This window comes from Xyrauchen texanus, chromosome 36 (assembly GCF_025860055.1).
Source record: "Xyrauchen texanus isolate HMW12.3.18 chromosome 36, RBS_HiC_50CHRs, whole genome shotgun sequence".
Classification (NCBI taxonomy): domain Eukaryota; kingdom Metazoa; phylum Chordata; class Actinopteri; order Cypriniformes; family Catostomidae; genus Xyrauchen; species Xyrauchen texanus.
In genome coordinates, this window is record NC_068311.1 from 35,264,230 (window position 1) to 35,271,697 (window position 7,468).

The 7,468-nt window shown below is 38.0% G+C and overlaps 1 long non-coding RNA gene across 1 annotated transcript; it reads right to left on the reverse strand.

Annotated features, from left to right (window-relative positions):
• Positions 1-3,127: 3,127 nt before the first annotated feature.
• LOC127629849 (uncharacterized) lies at positions 3,128-6,846 on the reverse strand. Its single transcript, XR_007968804.1, has 3 exons — positions 6,145-6,846; positions 5,893-6,053; positions 3,128-3,615 (listed from the first exon to the last, which is right to left on the reverse strand). It is a non-coding gene; the product is annotated as an uncharacterized LOC127629849 (long non-coding RNA).
• Between the last annotated feature and the right edge of the window lie 622 nt (positions 6,847-7,468).

A 7,468-nucleotide genomic window follows, 5' to 3' on the forward strand; every position in this document is an offset into this window, starting at 1 on the left:
TGATATTCACCCTTTGCTATATTGAAAGCTCTACAACTAAACATTATATGAAGTTTTCTTTTCTTTTATCACATGACTGCAACACACTCCAAGAATGTTGGGACAGTCGTGTGTTTACCGCTGTGAAACACCACCATTACTTCTAATAACACTTATTAAGCATTTAGGCACTGAATACACAAGTTTGTTAAGTTTAGAAAGTGGAATTTTCCCCCATTCATCCATTATGCAGGTCTTTAGCTGCACAGTTGTACGGGGTCTTCATTGCTCTATTGTGCGCTACATAATGCCCCACACATTCTCAATTGAAGACAGGTCAGGACTGCAGGCAGGCCAATCTAGCACCCGCACTCTCTGCTTATTCGACGAGTTTGTGGTTTGATGTAGTCCTGCTGAAAAATGCAAGGATGTCCCTGGAAAAGACGGTGCTAGATGGCAGTATATGTTGCTCCAAAATTTGTACATATCTGTCCGCATTCATGGTGTGCTTACAGATGTGCGAGTTACCCAAGCCATGGGCACTGACACACCCCTGGCCCATATCAACACTGGCTTTTGGACCTGACGCTGATAACAGCTTGGATGGTCCAAGCCGTTGTTTGGCTCCGATAACAACGGCTGTGTTTTACAAAAACTGTTTTACATGTGGACTCTTTGGAACAAAAACTTTCCATCTAAGATGAGAGTGAGCCCAGAGAAGTTGGCAGCGCTTCTGGACAGTGTTGATGTATGGCTTCTGCTTTACATAGTAAAGCCTTAACTTGCATCTGTGGATGCAGCGGCGAGTGGTGTTGACTAAAAAAGGTTTACTAAAGTAATCCCAAACACATGTTAATTATATCCATTACAGAAGAATGACGTTTAAGACAGATGTCTGAGGGATCGGAGATCACACACATTCAGAAGTGGTTTTCGTCTTTTTGATTTGACCCGATTCCTTCCCGAATCTTTTAACTATATTGTGCACTGTTGGGGTGAAATGCCCAAAATCCTTCCAATTTGTCTTTGGGGAGCACTGTTCTCAAAGTGCTGGATCATTTGCCGCCGCATCTGTTTTTTGTCAAGTTGACACGTCTCGAATGATCCTTGCTCTGAAGGACTCGGCTGTTTTTGGAGGCTCCTTATGTACTATGACACGACTGCCTTACCTGTTTCGCATCGCCTTATTTCAACTCGTCAAATTGTTATTAGTCTTAAATTGCCTGTCTAACTTTTTTGGAGCGCGTTGCAATCATCTGATTTGAAATGAATGTACATGAAAAAATAAAACAATGAAATTCACAAGGTAAAACATCATATAATGTTTAGTTGTAGAGCTTTCAATATAGCAAAGGGTGAATATCATTTACAAATCACTTCTTTTGGTTTTTATTACCATTCTTTATATGGTCCCAACTTTTTGGAAATGGGGTTCTAATATTCTATTCTGAACATGTGAAAAAAGGCACGAGCCAAAAATTATAATTGTGTAATATAATAAACATTGTGTCTCAGGAACATTAGTTTAATCATTTAGCTAAAATAACTTAATTAGGTTGTTTTGTTATGCAGTTATTATTGAATTAAACATGTCTGTTTGCCGAACATATATTATTGTCCACTAAATTATTAGCATTAAAAATATTTTTGATTAAAAAAAAAAGGCTTTTTGAAACTGTATGTAGACATTAAGCATTAATGAGATGTTTTAAATATTAGTTATTTGTATTTCTTTACAAGTATTAATTGTAAAATAATGTAACATTTTATGTCTTTAACCTTGTCAATCTAATTTAGCAATTATGTAATCATGTGAAGATGCACACTTGAATTAAACCAGAGGAGGATCGTCCTCTTTAAAACACTTCTTCTGTTGAAATGATTGTGTGCAGTGCATCAGACTCTTCTTACTCTCCTTTCCTTTGACTGTTCTTCCGGCTTTATGTTTTGTTGTTATTGACAAATAAGTTTGTTCGAGGAGATAATCATTTGAAATCTTTAAAAAAAAAATCTAGTTTTAAACACGTAATCTTGTTGTAAGTCCATGTTGGTTTTTACAAATTTTTTGAATAAAAAAAAAAAAGATTTAATGAATTAAAAAGTGTCATGTGGTGTAAACCATCAAGTAAGAAGTATTCAAATCCTTTCCTTGCACCATGAATCCATGAGAGAACTTATTTAGTTGAATTATAATTTCTTTCTTTCTATTTTTAGTCAAGAAGATCTAGACGTTTTCTCAGGGTTACACCAAATGACCTGAACAAAATGTGTCTTCATAGAAATGTCAAAATTTTTATGTTCATGAAATTTTAAAATAATGATTTACTCTTTTAAACTTCACAAACTGTCTTGAGGGACTAAAGGGGTCCGTGTTGGTGATTTGGTGGACGAATGTTTTTCAAATATTAATCATATTTTAAAATAAAATATTTACACATCTTATTTTTTTAAGACAACTTGTAAAATGATTATTGTACACTACTCATGCATACTCATGCTCTATTTTTTTTTTTTCCAATAATTGTATTTATGTGACTGTCTTTGGATGGTTACACAACATGACATTTCTGACTTTAAGTCCCAGAAATAATAGAACAGCTGTATTCAAGTTATTGTTTTGTGTGAATTTTTGTATTTTTGAATAATTTAATAGATCTGGACAACATATCATCATATCATTGACCCTTTCATTTTTGAATGTGAATTGTCTTATTGTATAATGTTTGTTTCCGTCTGCTGTATGTGACTTTATGTGATCTCTGATTTGCCCAACACCAAGGGTCCAAAATGAAACACTCGCTAAATGCAAGTAAAAATTGCAGTTGCTTCGGCATGCAATTAAAATTACTTGGCCGGTAAATTATTTAGGAACTGCATAATGCATGCTTTAAATCAAACTGTAAGATTGATACTCTGATGCTCGCTGCTGATGTACTGTAATCAATATGAACATTTAAAATCAAGGGCATACAAGCCACTGTTGTGGAACAAGACTTCACTTCCTAGAAATAAACAGTGCTAAAATGCCCGACGTTGAAGTATATACAAACATATATATATATATATATATAACTCAACATAAAACTGATTAAATCATTTTTACCAATCTCTCTTTACATTTGTGAATTGTAACTGAAGATTTCCTGGCCTTTTTGTCCCAGACAGACAGTTTTTTTTTGGCCTGTGATTTGCACCTGTCCTCATCTCCTCTCAAGAGTGTAGTGAATTTCCTTTGGCTCTCTCTCTTGGTCAGAGAAGTTCATTACCCTGTAATGATGGAGTCCCATGGCTGCCAATCCACTGCAGACTCTCCACCCACCGTCCAGTCGTAGTGATACGCACCTTCCCAGGATCAAACCTCCAGTACTTCTGCTCTTTAAAGAAGTACAGTTTCTCGCCGAGCCATGGCCCCATTTACTGCCTGTGGAATGCCCTTCCAGTCCCTCAGACAACGAAGACAGTACGGCTCCACGTTTAGAGTTTTGAGGTTCAGGACGAAGTAACGGGATCCTTTGAAGAGCACCAGAGGGCAATAGATGAAGGCACAGTCAATGTGTATAGGACAAGCCAGATTCACTGCTCTTTGTGGGGAATCCAGAATCCAGATTAAAGCCAGAGTAGCGCCACATACACCCTCTAACCAGGAGAAAAGGACATGGAGAATAAGGAATGGTTCACCAAAAAATCTAAATTCTGTTGTTGATTACTCACGCTCATTATTGCTGAATTGTAAACATAAATGATAAATAAGAGGATTTTATGTTTTTGATTATTACATGTATGAATAAGTGTATTTATTAAGAAATATGACCATATTAGCCCCATTTTATCATCGTTACATTGGCTACCTGTTAAATTTCATATTTTAAAATTCTGTTAACTACGTACAAAGCTTTGAATGGCCTAGCTCCGCAGTACTTAAGTGATCTTCTGACCTGCTATATTCCATCACGTTCATTACGATCACACAATTCTGGCCTGTTAATAGTTCCTAGAATATCAAAATCCATAAAAGGAGGAAGATCCTTTTCATATTTGGCTCCTAAACTATAGAATAGTCTCCCAAACACTGTTAAGTCTAGACTAAAGACTCATCTATTTAGCCAGTCATACACCTAATTTATCCTCCAACCTGCTTTAGTTTAGTCTGTCGGAACCAGAAACAGTGATCGGGATCTATAACTGTGCATCCTCTACTCTGGGACTCCTATCCTGAGGTCACCAGAACCGGCTGGATCCAGCTCCATTCCTGCTTCGTGTTGGACTCCACTGTTACGTGTAGCTGAATGATGATGACTAAATGCAGCCGGTGCCATCCAAACATCACTTCAGTCTATTATGATGGACTTCAGAGGATGAACTGATGCCAACTCCAACCATAAGACATGGGATACTTCATATGCCATTGTCTGAACCTTGGATTTAGGATGACCACACCGAACCTGACCGAAATTACCGGCCAGTTAAACTGCAATGCAACTCACTAATCTCTGCCTGCATCACCGCAGTCTATTGATAGTCTATCATGTATTCCATCTCAACAGTGTAGTCCATCAATTAATTGCCAACAAAAGTCTTCACCAGCCAATTAACAAGGACAATTGCATCTATGTGAACTTCTGCAGTTAATCCAGGATGGACTTCAAAGACATTGGTCAGTAATCTTACAGTTCAAACAAAATCTTTGTTTAAACACTGTCCCTTAACACTTAGTTAGTTTAATCATTTTAAACTATGACTTTAACTATACATAAGTAATATTTACATTATATTCATGATGTTAGCCAGAGGGGAACTGGCCCCCACAGTGAGTCTGGTTTCTCACAAGGTTATTTTTCTCCATTAATCTACATCTTATGGAGTTTTGTGTTCCTGCCACAGTCGCATTCAGCTTGCTCACTGGGTTTATTAATACATTTATTATTTTATTATTTATTTCACAATCACAATCGTATTTTATCTAATTACACAATGATGATTCATCGACTTTATAGACATTACAGTTTTAATGTTCTGTTAATTCTGTTAATGTCTGATCTTCTGTGAAGCTGCTTTGAAACGATGTGTGTTGTGAAAATCGCTATACAAATAAAAATGACTTGACTTATAACATGTATTTTAAAATTACTCACTACTGGCAAGTATTGCATAAAGGTTACTTTTTTATTCATGTTGTTATAACTGCATAGCAATGATTTATAATGCATGTGTAAATAACTAATAATAAACAGCTAATAAAAGTCATTAATAAACCGCTTTATAAAACCAACAAAGGGAACTTTAATGTAAAAATTGTTACGGAGTTAATGAAATATGCATTCCTCTTCAACGGATTACATCATTTATGACTAAAAACAACTCGCTTTTTTCAGGACATTTGACCTGAAAACGAGCTCACACTTGCCCTTATATTCAAAAACACTTCCCGCTTTGGTCACTGGAGGCAGTGCTTCAAATTTTGGTAAGCACAGAACGATTACTGCCGCCGAATTCACAATAAGATCACTCAGCATAGCCACTGGTTACAAAAGATGCTAAGACCAATGACATCAATTACGTCAAACTTGACACATGATGTGTTAGCTGTGGTAAAAAAAATAAAATTACATTATTTGAAAATTTTCGTAAAAGTTAAAACATCCCCTGAATAATTCACAGCATTAGCTGAGAAACAATTTCTTTCATATGTAAACAAAATGGACATTATAACCAAAATATACCCAAATGAATCCAATTTAATTGTGAAATCTTTATCAATAACATGCAGTAAAATGGAATGCATTGGTATGTTGAAAAGGAGAGAAAATATAATGTACGGTTTCAGTAATAGGGCAAAAATACACTAAAACATTCAGAGACCAGACGAGCCCTACACAAATGAGCTGAACTCAAGAAGTACGAACATCAACTCACCTTTTAAGAAATACAGTTTGTTGTCCAGAGGAGAGAATGCAGCTGCTTCGATGGCCATTGGGAACTTCGGCTAGCGTGTCTGAAGCGGAAGAGCGCTCACACTACCGTTAGACACGTCCAAAACAGACGGCTCTGAAACACCAGCACTGTCCCGCTCTCATCTATAAAAAAGCAACAGAGTGCAGGTAAATCTGATAGGAGTTTTCATTGTCTCATTTGTTAATAACTGTGGATCTCAAATCTCTTGTGTACCTGTGGTGACCCCTGGCAGTAGTGGGCTGTGTGGAAACCTTCTTTAGGTTCCTCAGATATCTCCAACTCCTGTATGGCACGATTTAGAGTCTGTCCTGCCAGCTGCTTAAATGCATCCCCAGATGGTTTACCTGTAAACCCATTCACACATACTGTTGGTCAGTGTGTATTCAACTTTTCAGCTGGCTCACTATATTTCACTTTCTTTTGAGAATCATTCGAACTGTGGTGATATAGCAACAAAATATACTGTTCATCCATTTTATGATTTCCTTGATTTATATTTATATTCCAAAATCATCACCACCGCAACGTTTTCAGGTCTTATCTATTGATGTATCAAGGAACTTTTACATTTTAATCACAAACATAACTGGCCCTAGTGTCCACGGACCCGCCGCAGTGTGATGTAGAGCTGAAGACGTTAATCAGTGCCTTTGTCTTGTATTCCACTTTAATAAAAATATCGAAACATCTTTAAAACACAAGAAATTTACCTGAGAAGCAAAATATTTGACATGTGAGCTTAAATATGTGTACTTTTATTTATTTTTTTCTCCCCTTTTTGGAATGCCCAATTCCCAATACACTAAGTCTTTATGGTGGCATAGTGGCTCACCTCTATCCTGGTGGCGTAGGACAAATCTCAGTTCCCTATCGAGAGGTCTCTCCTATTGCGTAAGTAGCTTACGCTATGGGAAAACTCAGTTTCTCGAGAAATATTGAAGTCTTTATGTAAAACGCATTGCAGCTGCACAGCAGACAGTAATGAGCGAGGCAGCTTGGTCATTGGCTGTGCTGCGGCAACTGCTCGAACCAATGACGGGGCGACTCTGAACGGCCTCGCGTTCACGCGCTCGGAGCCCGCCGAAATTAGCATAGCCAGGCTATATAATGGGCACCCCGTCATACGAGTTCCTTTAGATTTAATCTCCTTCAGCGAAGACCTCCTCTTCGCTGGATCCTCCGGATTGTTGGAGTCTTTTGCCTGCCGTTGACAAGCCTACAGCAGGACTGCTAAGAGGACGCCGGCGCCTTCAGCCGCCTTCGAAGCCTTCTGCTACGCCATCCGGCGCGCATCACTATATCCTTTTTACTAAGCTACTTTGTAAGTGTTCGCCTTTGCGACACTTTTTGTATTTAGCAAAAGAGCAAATTCGAGGCGTTGTTCCAAATGCCTTCGACCTGCGCCTCGTGCAGAGGCCTTCTTCCTGACAGGGACCATCACATTATCTGCACTCACTGCCTGGGACCTGACCACGCAGAAGCTGCTTTCACTCGAGGCGGATGCCCCGAATGTGACTCCCTGGGCCTCAACGAGCCT